Below are 15,416 nucleotides of genomic sequence, written 5' to 3'. Positions count from 1 at the left end.
ATAAGAGGAAACATGCAATGTAGGTCCTTTTATGAAAGTGGTAGGATTTTGATGTAATTCTTTTACAAATCCAATTCCATTTCTATTTGCGATGTGACCCTTGTGTACAAGGATCATATCTAATCCTTTGCTACCAACCTTAAACTTGTTTAAGGTTTCTTTAAGAAGCAAATTTTCATTTTTTATTGCTTCTAAATGCTCACACTTAGAGCATGGAGGAGTTTGAAGATTATCAAACTTATCTTGTAGCAAAGCATACTCTTTCTTTAAGATACTTAACTTCTTGCTAACAGTTCTACATTCATCAAATAATTCATGAAAAGCGATAGAGAGTTCTTCAAAAGATAAATCTTCATTAAATAAATCACATACCTCTTCTCCTAAAGCCATTAGCGCATAATGAGCAACTTGCTCGGTGTTGGACTCCTCTTCTTCGGACGCACTTGAATCATCCCACGTTGCCTTGAGCGCCTTCTTCTTTGATGTTCTCTTCTTGGCTTGAGGACAATCGGTCTTATAGTGTCCCGGTTTTTTGCATTCATAGCAAATCACTTGGTCCTTCTTTTGTTCAAATTTATTTTTTGTATTATTTTTAAATTTATTCTTTCTTAAGTATTTCTTAAATTGTTGAGTCAAAAGTGCAATGTCATTGTCACTATCCTCATCACTTGATGTTCCTTTCAAGTGGTTTTCTTGTGATTTGAGTGTCATATCCTTTCTGTTCTTTGGAAGGGGGTTCTCGAGCTCGTCATGAGCTTGACATGTCATTTCGTAAGTCATTAGAGACCCAATGAGTTCTTCAAGAGGGAATGCTTTAAGGTCTTTGGCCTCTTGAATGGCCATAACTTTTGGATCCCAACTTTTAGGGAGAGATCTTAAGATTTTAGTTACTAGTTCAAAGTTAGTAAAATCTTTACCAAGAGCTTTGAGTCCATTGATGACATCCGTAAATCGGGTGTACATGTCTCCGATGGACTCACTTGGTTTCATTCGGAAAAGTTCGTAAGAGTGCACAAGGATGTTGATTTTGGACTCTTTCACTCGGCTAGTGCCTTCATGAGTGACCTCAAGAGTTCTCCAAATATCAAAGGCCGAATCACAAATTGAAACACGATTAAATTCATTTTTGTCTAGTGCACAAAACAAGGCATTCATAGCCTTTGCATTTAAAGCAAAAACCTTCTTCTCCGATTCATTCCATTCGCTCATCGGAAGAGAAGATTTTTGAAATCCGTTTTCAACAATAGACCAAAGCTCAAAGTCCATAGAAATGAGGAAGATCCTCATGCGAGTCTTCCAATATGTGTAATCCGACCCATTAAACAAAGGTGGTCGTGCAATAGAGTGGCCCTCTTGCATGCCGGAGTAAGCCATCTCTTTTGGGTATTAAACCAAATATGAGAGATAACCTAGCTCTGATACCACTTGTTAGGATCGGAGCGGCACTAAGAGGGGGGGGTGAATTAGTGCAGAGGATTAAAACTTCGGTTTTAGAAAAATCTTTCGTACGATAAGGACGGAACTTGAAAAGCTTAACTTGAAGGCGTATTCTTAAAGTTGCGCAGCAAAGGTAATAAGGAACTAAAGCATGTAAGAAGGTTTGTAGTAATGTAAACAGCAATAATGAAATGCAAACCAGAGATTACGCCGATTTTAGAGTGGTTCGGTCAAATGACCTACATCCACTTGCGAGGCCCCTCTTTGATGAGGCTCCCACCTTCCACTAGCAAATCTCTTGAAATGGAAGGGTAAATACCCCTCTTACAACCTTTTACAAACAGTTCAACCTCTTACAAATTTTTCAATAAGAAAGAAGGAGGAGAACTCTCTAGCAAATTGAAAACAAGACTTGCTAAGACTTTCTAAGACTTTTCTCTCAATCAAAATGCTTCTCAAAAGTTGTAATCTTAGCTGAGATTTGAGGGGTATTTATAGGCCTCAAGAGAATTCAAAATTTGGGCTCCAAAATTTGGGCTCCAAAATTTGATTTCTCTTTAGGTTCCCGATGCTGGCGGTGCCACCGCCCAGCCAAGCGATGCCACCGCCCAGCGCTCGGGTGCTGGACGGTGCAACCGCCCAGCCCAGGAGGTGTCACCGCCCAGCTCTCGGGTGCTGGGCGGTGCCACCGCCTGGCTCTCCGGTTCGCTGGTTTGGCTTAGTTTTAGCCCAAACCAAATCTGACTTTGGGCCCAGTTGGCCCCTAACCAAGATATAGGATTATCTCTTAATCCTAATCCTAATTACAAGTGAAATACATAACCAAAGCACATCCTAAGCAAGTTTTCAATCGCGAACGTCGAGTCTTGTTCCGGCGAGCTTTCCGACGAACTTTCTTCCGACGGACTCCCATCAAGCTCCCGATCTTGTGATGACTTTAACGAGTAGCCGAGCCTTCTTGGTGATCTCCGTGAACCTCCGACGATCTCTTCGGCGAACTTCCGAAAATTTCGATAGGTTCCCGATTTCTTCTCGATTGGTTCCGGCAGCATCTCCGACGATTCTTCGGACTCTTAAACGTCCATCGATCTTGACTCCGGTATCCTTGCTTTATGTTTTCTGGTTATCGTAGTTAATCCTGCACACTTAACTCAATAATATGGATTAGATCAATTAACCCACCAATTGATTATATCATCAAAATCCGAGATTCAACAGACTGCAATTGATGTGATCAACTTATCACCATGTACAGCCCTAGATGGTGATGTTGTAGAGCATGTATGGTCAGGGAAAGATATTTCCTATAAGCATTTGAGAGTGTTTGGTTATCGTGCATTTGCACATGTTCTAGACAATGAGAGGTCCAAGCTGGATGGTAAGACTAAAGAATGTATTTTTCTTGGTTACTCACTTGATCAGTTTGGTTACAGGCTTTGAGATCCAGAAAAGCAGAAAGTGTTCAGAAGCAGAGATGTTGTCTTCTTTGATGATCAAACCTTTGAGGATTTGAAGAAGAAGACATAAGCCAAGACTTCTACAGAAGGATTAGCAGATTGTGACCCAATTACTCCTCCAATATATCAGGGTGATGGGGGACATATGCAAGAAGATGGTGTAGAGCCTGATGTTGATCTACCTGCAGGACATGTTGAGCAAGAAGAAGTTGGAGAGCAACTTCCTACAGAACCTCAATTGAGAAGATCTTCTAGACAACGTTAACCTTCTAGAAGATACTCTATAGATGAGTATGTGATACTTACTGATGCAGGTGAACCAGGGAGTTACTAGGAAGCAGTTGAAAGTAAGCAGAAAGAGAAGTGATTAGTTGCTATGCAAGAAGAGATAGATGCTCTTCAGAAGAACTACACTTATGATTTGGTACTACTACCAAATGGAATGAATATCTTACCAAAAGAAAGATAGGAGATATACCGATAGTTGGTCAGCATGGCTTCACATTGAGTAGTCATGGGACAGCCTCCCTTATGGGCTGAAGGGGGAGGTTATTGGGTTGACAGCCCATATTCAGCCTAAGGTGGGCTTTATCAGCCCTAATTTATATTAGGGGGAGGGTGTGGTGTCTATAAAAAAAAGTAGAAAAAGGCAATAAGGAGGCAGATTTTGACAGCCACGGGATTCCAAAGAAAAGGAGGAGAACAAGACAGAAAAGGAAGAGAAAGAAAGGGAAGAAGACAAGAACAATACATAAAGACTTTTCTCAATCATCTGGCAGTACTTTCATCTTAGGTTAGATCAGATCTACAGTAGATTCTTACAGTGATTACTTATGGAGAATTGGGGAGGATTTAGATATTATGCACAATGACGTGATCCTTGTATCCCAGTTATTCTCTTGTGATTGTTACTAGGGTTTTGGGTAAGAGATTGAGGTTTGTATATTCATTATTATTATAGTGGAATATCTCTAGTTTGTCCTGTAGTTTTTACCCTTTACATTGAAGGGGTTTTTCACATATATCTTGGTGTTCTATTTGATTGTGGTTCCATTTAATTCTGTTGCAAGTTATAGCCTACTAGTATTTATTCATATACAAAGGCTATTTCTCTTTATATCCCATCACAATCATGAATCTTGTATGATTGGTGTCCATTTTCTGCACACCTACTGTCCTAACTGATTGAGAAATTATTTTGTATGATGCCTGAAGGAAAATTGGGGGTTTCTATCTTTCTACCATACCCGGTATTAAAATTACTAATGGAATAATTTGATCTCTGCATGTAATAACAATGGTGGCATAAGATACGTTGTTAAACATTAAGATGACTCGATGTCTTTTGCAGGGTGTTTAATATCCCATGCATCTTCACTATTACAAATTAAACGCTATGCCCTCAAAAAAAGGCCTACTACTCGTGTCTTTGCAAGAGGGAGTTCAACATCCATTTGGTCGGACCACCAAGTGATTTCTTGGATTAAGAAACCTCGGCCATTTCCATTGTTCACCCACACTATTCTCCACGACATCAACTCTCTACCAACAAGTCATTTCTCGGATTAAGAAACCCCTCAGCCATTTTCATGGTTCACCCACACTATTCTCCACAACATCAACTCCCTCTCTTTGGCTCCTTTTCTTCTGTTCAGTGGTGTCATATTTTTAAGGAGGCTCAATCATATGGCCCAATTTTTAGCAAATCTGGTTAGATCAAGGTCCTTTTTGCTAGACCTAGCATACTGATTTCCTAGTTGATTTCTATACAAACTCTAATCCTCTCTCTGATTCTCCAGCATTAGAATATAGTGATTTTTATTTCAAAAAAATTCTCTTTCAATGTTTGATTTAATCCTTAAAATATAATTATTTTTTTCAAAATCAAGCATAAGGTGAAAATAAAGTAAAAATCAGTTTGCATTATGCCCAAAGAGAAAATCAAATTGGTACTGAGGTTATTTATGTTGTAGTGGTTTGTGTCCTAGCAATATTACCACTGACCATTACAAATTAATCCTTCCTTGATGTGCTCTGGAAACTGAAAAGACTATAATTAGTTTTCAAATTAGAAAAAAAGAAAAAGGAGATCAATCTAAGATCAATATGCTCCTCCAACGTATCAAATTTGCCCTAGTTTAATTTGGATGTAAGGAATCGTCCCCCCTCGCTCCGTTGTTGCCGATCCATTCAAGAGAGAATGATGAGGTAGGGATGGACAGCTGATCAGATTTATTTCATAGTGCTTTTTAATGAATGTGTAGGATCTAAGTTTGCACGAGCATATGTTTTTGTAGACCTCCTCCATTAGCTTTGTACTACGAGCTTTGGGGCGGTTTATGAAAAGAGTATTAAAATTAATTCAAATAGTTAAAATTAGATAATATAAAATATATAATATAAAATTTTAAAATTAAATAAATAGATGAAGGTGAAAGATTTATTGGTGTATGATAGATTTTTATTATTTTAAAAATTTATATTTTATCTTTTAACTAATATAAATAAGCGTTCTTGGATCAATCTAAAGCACTGCAGATTGGAAGTACTTCTAGTTTTTACTATCATTATTTTTTTTTTCTTCCTAAAGTTCATTAAAAAAACCAATAAATATGGTATCAGAGTCTTATTCAAAGAAGATCAATAAGAGTATATCGATTGAAAAAAAAAGGAAGATCAGTAGATTCAGAAAAACAAGCAAGAAGATGATATGTATTTGAGTAAGTGTTTGTAATCAACTTCTTCTCATCTTCAAAAGTGATAGTTATCAATTTTGGGTTATTAAGATGAAAACTCTATTTATTACATAAGGATTATGGAATTTGGTAGAGAATGGTTTTGTTGAGTATGATCTACATGATCCTAATATTATTAAAAATAAAAAAGATCATATAAATAAGAAATACATAAAGATGCAAGAGCCCTCTACATGCTACAATAAGCAATAGATGAGCCTTTATTTCCCAAAATCATGATAGCATCAACATCAATAGAAACCTAAAAAATATTAAAAAGTGTGTTTAGAGGTATAGACAAGGTAAAAATTTTAAAGCTTCAAATTCTTCAACGTGAATTCGAAACTTTTATAATGAAAGATTCTGAATCTATCACTAATTTCTTTTCAGAAGTTTTTTTTATTGTAAATCATATAAGATCTTATGGTGAAAAACTAAAAGATCAAACTATAGTAAAAAATATTTTACGGAGCTTATCTCCAAAATTTAATATGATTTCTACTACTATAGAATAAGCAAAGATACAAATACATTATCTGTTGATGAATTAATGGGTTTTTGTTTTAGTTCATGAATAAAAGGTGAATAAATCTTCATATAAAACTTCAGAACATGCTTTTCAAATGAAGATAGATCAGGACCAAAAGAAAAATTGAGAAACCAGATCTCAAGGGAGAAATCAAATGAAGGTTAGAGGAACTTTATGAAAGTAACAAAGAAACTCGTAAATATTTTTGTTGCAAAAATAATTAGACATATCGAAAAATATTGTTGATACAAAAACAAAAATCTAACTTTTCCTTTTTGCTCTTACCATAAAAAATATGTTCATCTTGAAAAAGACTATTAGAACAAAAATCAAATAAATTATCATGAGAAAAATAATAATGAAGAAAAGGATCAGGAAAATATTTTCTTTGTAGCATCTGATTAAGAATATTTTAAATCTGTTTGGTTTTTGGATAGTGAATATAATAATCATATGATAAGGTGTAAAAGTTTAATCCAAAGACCTGATAATTCAGTCAGATCTACTATACATATGGGAAATGATAACAAGGTTCAAGTGGAAGGAAAAAGAATAATTATTGTGAATACGAAATCTGATAAAAAAATTTATTGATGATGCGATATTTATTTTTGATTTAAAATAAAATCTCATTAGTATAGGGTATTAATGAGAAAATGATATTATGTTATTTTTTATGATGAAAAATACTTGTTTTATGATAAAAAATTTAAAAAATTGATATCAACTATGAGGATGACAAAAAATAAAATGTTTTCCTTATTATTTTTGGATTTCTCCTTATATGCTACTGTCACTAATGAATTGATATTATGACATAAAAACTATGATTATTTAAATTCTTGTGAGTTTATATAAATCTTCTCACATGATGAACCCTTAAAAATTCAAACTAATGAGAAGATGCTTTAGAACAAGACTAACGTTGATGAAAGTTTTGAAAAGAGCGATGAGAAACCATAATTCAAAAAGCAAAAAGTTTTGGATTCTATACCATCTACCACTAGTAAATATGTTACAAAGACTACTAAAAAGGAGAGCACCAACAATGATGAAGATGAGGATAACAGCTCCGAAGAAAGTTCTGATGATGAACATTCAAAAGAACAACAAGTTAAGAAGTCTCAAGCATCAAAAGACAATAATAGTTCTGATGAGTCTTCTAAGGAAAATGAAGATTAGTAACCACTGAAGACTCTGAAGAAGGTTAAAGAAGTATGATGAAAGAGCACGACATTGGGTCAATCATTCCATCATGATACATTTAAGTGCAATGAATCGTGCTCTGCACTGCACACACCATATCTCTGCGACACATGGGTAGAACAGTAGCTCTTTCTTTTAGCCATCAACACCTACTCATAAGAAGCTAAACGGATCCGCTATTGTCCCTTCTTTATTGCTTGATATATAGCACTTGATTGACAAAGACAAAGAGAAGTAATCTCAAATAAAAGACGTTTAAAAAGCAGTAAAATAGACACGTTAAGCCGACCTACGCATTATATTAACCTGACTATGATCGTTGATAAGAAGAAGGAGAAGAAACAATCAATTGTTAATCGCCTATTTTCATATATATATATATATATATATATATATATATATATTGGTTTGAAGAAAACAGGCTGTCGTAGGCCTAATTACGTGACCCAATCGGCTCTCGAGAACATGCAATGCACGTAAACCATGCAGCAACCAACACGAACTATAATGCACAGTGTCAGATCCGTGGAACATATTTAGTAGAAATGTGTCAAGATTTAAAGCACCGAAGTAGAAATGTCTGCAAAGTTCATCAGAATGAATGCTTTACTCCTTGTCTTTGTTCATGGTGTTTTTGGATGGATGAGGAATTCGAGGTCAAGTTCTATATTTCTATGTCTCGGGAGTTCTTCCGTGTTTGTGTTGGTCATAGGATGTTAGCGAATCAATCTACCGGTGAAAATCTGGAACCCTATACAAAGAGAGTCGTCATCCATGAAAAGGAGCACTGTTCAGAAACTTACAAGCTTATATACAGTAATGTTATGTGGGTTTGAGATTCACAGCCATCTCCATTGTGACTTCTTGTTACTTAGCATTACTGCAACAGTCGAATGATGGTAGAGTTAAAAGTAGGTTTTGGAGTATCAAATTGGCTAGGGATCTGGAAACATGCATACTGCAGCTGACGGAGCTTAACAGGGTTCTCGGGGTCCGCCTCTCTCCATTATTTATGGCGCTCCCTCTCTCTCGGTCATGGACCAAAAGAAACACATCACATGCAATCAGTATAACTATCCCTTTGCCTCCCGTCTGGAGGAATCTCTTCCGTAGGTTCTCTGACTTCTTTTTCCAAACAGGAACAAGTGTTTGATAATATAAATCTTTTTATTTTTTTCCTTTGTACTGTCAAAGATTGAAACATCCCTCATTTTTAAAAATTTAGTAAAAAAATTTATTTGTCAAAATAAAAATTATTTAATAATTATTTTATATTAAATGATATTATATTAAAGGTTTATGACTAGGGACCTAAGAGTAAATATTATAAGTTTGATATAATTTATGAAATATTCAGATTTAAGTTAGAAAAAAAAATATATATATATATAGTGGACATGTGTCACTAACTAACATAAGGTTGGTGCCACTTATCTTTGCTCTAAAGATGACACCTAGCCCCTTTCATGCATGCATGACACCTTGCAACTTTTGTATTAGCCAAAACCTAAATAATTAGATGAAAGATTAAAGAAAACAAACCTGAAGAGTTGTAGCCAACGTGAATTTGAGAGAAGAAGAAGAAGAGCTTGAGGTTTTTCATCAATTTTCTCACATTTGGGATTCAAATAATTTGAAGGCAAGTATTCTAACCTCATCCCATAGTAACCTTAATCTCTGTTTCCATTTTTATTCTGCAAAATTTGAAAGATTTCAACTGAGAACCAGACCTTCTTTCGTTTTGATATAAAGCTATGAATCTGTAATTTTTCGGTAATCTGACCTCTATTCAATGTTTTGATCATAACAATTTGTAATAAACTCTTATTTAGACAAAACCTGTTCCATTTGAAAGTAGACAAGAAAATCTTTATTTTGATATAAAGATCGAATGATTTGGAGTTTAAATGCCTACAAAGACTTCTGTTTAAATTAACCCTACAGATTTTGCAAAACAGGGACTGAAATTTCTGATCTCTTGTTGCTTAACTACTTATAACTTTCTGTTGTGAACTCAGATTCATACAAAGTATATTTTATTCGAAGCTAGACATAAAATGCTTTTTGTATATACCTGATTTGAAATTTTTGGAGTACAATTACTAACTGAAACATCTGCTTTCATCGACCCTATGGATTCAGTAAAACAGAGCTAATATTTTCAAACCTTTCGCTACGAAATTATCTATAACTCCCTGTTTTAAATTCTAAATCTTGTAAAACTTAATTTGCCAAAAACTAGATTGACAAAGCTTTCTAATGATACCTATTTTGTATAAATTGGAGCATAATTGGTTATCCAAATAGTTCATACAATGTTCCTATCAAATTCTGCCAGAATCGAGCTTTGGTCGATTTCGGCTTTCCTTGTTACTTCCCTTTGGAAATCGATTTTGGCAAAAACTCTTACTTCAGTTAAGCTTTACATTATTACCTTAAATTCCTGTATACTTTTGTCCTTTATTTATTTGTATATCCGCAGCTATCATCTAAAGTTCATGTTTGCATCGTAATGATTCGGCACATGCATCCCATTATTCCGCATTTTGCTTTCGATATGTGCCTCTTCCAATTTCATTTCTTTGGACATTAAATTTATCTAACTTTCTTATTTCAATTGAGCTATATGTGATTTCTTGAAATCCTTGTATGCCCTTGCTTTTGTTTCCTTTCAAATCTAAATACATTTATGAAAGATTATGTTTGTATCGTATTGACTCGAAAGGCATATGTATATTTCGTTGTTCCGCATGTGCTTCCAATATATGCTAATTTCATTATTCATACTGTCCCTTTGTACTCTGGTGTTTGTGGGATAAATGTGAACCTTTGCCAGAAATGGTAAAGGGAGTTATGATTAGAGCCCACGATGCTCTGCCGGCCCCCTATGACTTCACTCAGACGTGGGTGGATGGAGCTCCCAAACGTGGGAGACTTATGTTTGTTGGTCATTTAGAAATGGATGGACCATATTATGTTATGATCCCACTTCACCTTCTATGTATTTGATATGATATCCAAAGCTTTGGCTATGTTTCTATGCACGTTTTGGATAAGAATGAAATGAATACATCGTTATGTGACATTTGAGCTTCTATTCATGTTTTGTTCTTTGATATATTTCCGAAATGTTATAAGTCTTTGTTATACCTTGAAAGCTACCATATGTCATCGATATGCTCCTTATGCCTATGATATGCTCCAATTACCTTTCCTCGATTGTATGAATAAAACGTGCTTCGAACGATATGATATTGTAATTCTGCATTCAAACAAAACATGCTACTGTTTCATCCTGTATCTCTGCTTTGTATTTTGATACCTCATTTGTTTGAAAACTGTCCTATTTGCTATGGATATGTTAGTCATTTGCTAAGCTTTATATGCTCATCCCGTTGCTATATAAATTTTTCAGGATAGCTTATCGCTCACTAAAATGTATAAATTGGGTTGAGGTAGTGGAAGACTAGAAGATTTTGGGGCAAATATTTGGTACTTGATAGGTTGATGTTGTATAAGTTCTTTTTGGGTGTAATGAAATATCAATGACAAATCTAGATTGATGTATCTTGTAAATATTTGATAAGTACCTCTTACGTCAGGATTTTTGGAAATGTTAAGTCTAAACTGTGTACTGATATAAACATGTAGTACATGTTGGTTTTGTGATTGTATTAATTACCGCGCTTATGGATTTATGATATAGTTATGATTTAGTTAAGTTGCTTTTGGATTTTAAGAATCTTCTAGTGACATGATGTGTGATTATAAACTGCACAGGTTATGTGAATTATGGATTGTAGAGATGAATGACTTGAATATTTTTCTTAGTGACCTCAAATGTGTGATTGGATCTTGGATTGTTTGTTGAATCATAATATTATCAATCTTGAGTTAGGTTCACACCTCCTGAATGAGAATTATATTCGGGGGGGGGGGGGGGGGGGGGTCGTGACAGAGTGGTATCAGAGCATTGTTTGAGGTTCACTGAAATATTTGATATGTTGACGTGCAAAATATATTGAGGTCTAGTGAACTATAGTGATTGGTGAAAATTTTCTTTGATGCATTTTTGGAATTTAGGATGACGAGGACATTTAGTCCTCCTACTTCATCTGCTTTTGATTAATGAAGTACGATAAAAGGGTTGATCGAGGATATTAAATCAGAGTAGCGCAGTAGAAGCGTGGTGAACCTAATACATTGGTAGTAGAAAAATAGATGATGTGATTGGAGAAGATATTTGATGCACGAAATTATTCTGATGATCAAAAGAATTTCTAGAGATCAAGGACAGCAATAGAAAGGACAAGTTTACCCAAAAAAAAAAAAGATTAGAAATAAATCTGAATGTGATAATAAGAGGGTCAAGACATCATCGATTTGAAAAGGAAAGTTACCACAAAAAATTCAATCATGTGTATGATGCAAGTTAAATTATGAAATAAGTTTGTATTTGTAGGTGACTAGAGCCTATTTTGCTTATAAAAATTTGGATCATAAAATGAAAGACTGCCCTTTGGACAAGAAGAAAGAATCATTGTCGCATAAATAATCAGCCCATGTCAGAGTGTATGTTATCACGGAATATGATTCTAAAGCTTATGAATTAGTGGTCGAAGGTACTATTCATGGTTATCAAAAGATTGCAAATATTTGTTTGACCATGTGTCTCATCTATGATTTGATTTACAATATTTTGCTTATCACATGGGCATTCAACCTAAATCACTGGATTATATGCTATATGTAAATACGACTATTGGGGATTGTTTGATAACAAACTCGATCTGGTTATCTTATTTGATTTTTATTGGAGAACACGAACTTCTTGCTGATTTGGTTCTCCTAGATATTTGGAGTTTTGATATTATACTAAGTATGAATTGACTATCTTCCAATCATACCAGTATAGATTGTTATACAAAATGATCACTTTTTGCATACTAGATCATCCCATCTTTTATTTTGAGAGTATTGGGCATGATTTACCTCCTTGCCTGATGTATTTCCAAATGACTTGCTAGGTTTACCTCCAGATAGAGAGGGTGAATTACTATTGATTTGGAACCCGGGACAACCCCAATATCTAGGCCTCCTTACGGAATGACACCACTTGAGCTAGAGGAATTGAAAAAGGAACTACAAGAACTATTAGATAAGGATTTCATTCGACTCAGTGTTTCACCGTGGGGTGCTCCGGTGCTATTAGTTAAGAAGAAGGATGGAACATTAAGGCTTTGTATTGATTATAGACAATTGAATCAGGTGACCATAAAAAAAAACAAGTATCCCCTACCTAGAATTGATGATTTGTTTGATCAATTGTAGGGTACACAAGTATTCTCCAAGATTGATTTAAGGTCAGGTTACTATCAGTTGAAGATCATGAAGGAGGATATTCCAAAAACAGCTTTTAGAACTCGATATGGTCACTATGAATTCTTAGTGATGCCTTTTGGTTTAACTAATGCCTCTGCAGCTTTTATGGAAGCTGTTGTTAAGTTGGAAGTACCAACAAACGTGATAGAAGTTAGAAACTTCTTGGGCATGACGAGTTATTATAGGAGGTTTGTGGAGGGATTTTCTTGAATCACTCAACCTCTCGCCAAACTCACTCAAAAGAATGTGAAATTTGTATGGGGTAATGATTGTGAGCAAAGTTTTCAATAGTTAAAATGGAGATTGACTAGTGCCCCTATTCTCACTATTCCAAGTGGTGATGAGGGATTTATGGTTTACACTAATGCCTCAAGAAAGGGCCTTGGATGTGTTTTGATGCAAGAAAGGAAAGTGATTGCTCATGCTTCTAGACAACTAAAGAGTTATGAACTGAATTATCCAACTCATGATTTGGAATTGGCAGCAATTGTTTTTGCTCTAAAGATTTGGAGGCATTACTTGTATGACGAACATTTGAAATCTTTACTGATCACAAGAGTTTAAAGTATATTTTTACTCAAAAAGAGTTAAACATGAGACAGCGGAGATGGATAGAACTTTTAAAGGATTATGATTGTACCATTCGTTATCACCCGGGTAAAGCTAATTTTGTAGCATAGGCCCTTAGTAGAAAATCTACAAGTTTTATAACGACTTTGGTTGTGAAGCAATGGAAGTTATTAGAAGAGAATTATGATTTGAATGTTGAGAAAAGGGCAAGACTCAATGATATTAATGGCCTCCATCCAAGTGCAGTCTGATCTCATTCAACAAATTAAAGGAGGATAACTACATGATCGACGCTTGATCTGCTTAAGGAATGAAGTAGAAAAGGGATTGAAACTGAATTTTCAAGTTTCAGAGGATGGCCTATTGAGATTAGGGAATAGAATATATGTTCCAAATGACTCAGATATCAAAAATCAAATCCTGAGAGATGGTCATAATTCAAAGTACACCATGCATCCTGGTAGCACTAAGATGTATAGAGATCTCCAAAGTCATTATTGGTGAGAAAGCATGAAGAAGGAGATTACAATATATGTTTCAAAGTGTTTGACTTGTCAGCAAATCAAAGCAGAACACCAAAGACCTAGAGGTTTGTTGCAACCTTTAGATATTCCTGAATGGAAATGTGAATGTATTGCCATGGACTTTATTTCAGGACTACCCCGAACTTCTAGAAAGCATGATGCTATTTGGGTTATCATTGATAGGTTAACGAAATCTGCACATTTCCTACCGATCAATATGACTTATTCTTTTGATAGGCTTGCAGATTTATATATATAAATGAAATAGTAAGACTTCATGGTATTCGAAAGGAGATAATCTCTGACAGAGACTCCTGATTTCTATCAAGATTTTGGAGAAGGTTATAGGAATCTATTAGCACTAAAGTCAAGTTTAGCACTGCTTATCACCCTCAAATTGATGGTCAATCAGAAAGAACCATTCAAACACTTGAGGATTTACTTCGAGCCTATGTTATGGATTGGAAAAGTGAATGGGATAAAGATATCTCTCTTATTGAGTTCACTTACAATAATAGTTATCATTCAAGTATTCGGATGGCTCCTTATGAAGCTTTATATGGGCGAAAGTGCAGGACGCCTATATGTTGGGAAGAAATTGGCGACAGAAAGTTATTAGCACCAGAAAAAGTACAAGAGGCTACTGAGAAAATTCAACTTATAAGAAAAAGGTTAAAGACTGCTCAGAGTCGTCAAAAGAGTTATGTTGATAACAGAAGGCAAAATATTGAGTTTCAAATCAGGGATTTTGTATTCCTGAAGGTCTCCCCTTCTAAAGGCATTGTAAGATTTGGGAAGAAAGGAAAGTTAAGCCCATGATTTATTGGACCTTTTGAGATTCTTGAGAGGGTTGGTTCTGTCGCTTACAGGATTGCCTTGCCACCATCATTGTGCCATATCCATGATATATTTCATGTTTCAATGATCAGAAAGTATATACCTGATCCCTCTCATATTATTAAGTATGAGCCGATGGTGATTGATAAAGACTTGTCTTATGTGGAAGAGCCCACTCAGATTGTTGATAAAAAAGAAAAGATCTTGAGGAATCGTGTTATCCCTCTAGTTAAAGTGATCTGGAGATATCATTCTGGAGAGGAAACAACTTGGGAGCTTGAGGAAGAAATGAAGAAAACTTATCCTCATCTTTTCGTCGAATGAGGTATGATAAATTTAGAGGACTAAATTTTTTTTTTAAGGAGGGGATAGTGTAACATCCCCCATTTTTTAAAATTTAGTAAAAAGGTTTGTTTATAAAAATAAGGATTATTTAATAATTATTTTATATTAAATGATATTATATTAAAGGTTTATGGCTAGGGACCTAAGAGTAAATATTAGACGTTTGATATAATTTATGAAATATTCAGATTTAAGTTAGAAAAAAAAAATATATATATATATATAGTGGACATGTGTCACTAACTAGCATAAGGTTGGTGCCACTTATCTTTGCTCTAAAGATGACACCTAGCCCCTTTCATGCATGCATGACACCTTGCAACTTTTGTTTTAGCCAAAACCTAAATAATTAGATGAAAGGTTAAAGAAAACAAACCTGAAGAGTTGCAGCCAA

The sequence above is a fragment of the Musa acuminata genome, chromosome BXJ1-8 (assembly GCF_036884655.1).
Source record: "Musa acuminata AAA Group cultivar baxijiao chromosome BXJ1-8, Cavendish_Baxijiao_AAA, whole genome shotgun sequence".
Lineage (NCBI taxonomy): Eukaryota > Viridiplantae > Streptophyta > Magnoliopsida > Zingiberales > Musaceae > Musa > Musa acuminata.
Note: the sequence above shows the minus strand (reverse complement) of the source record.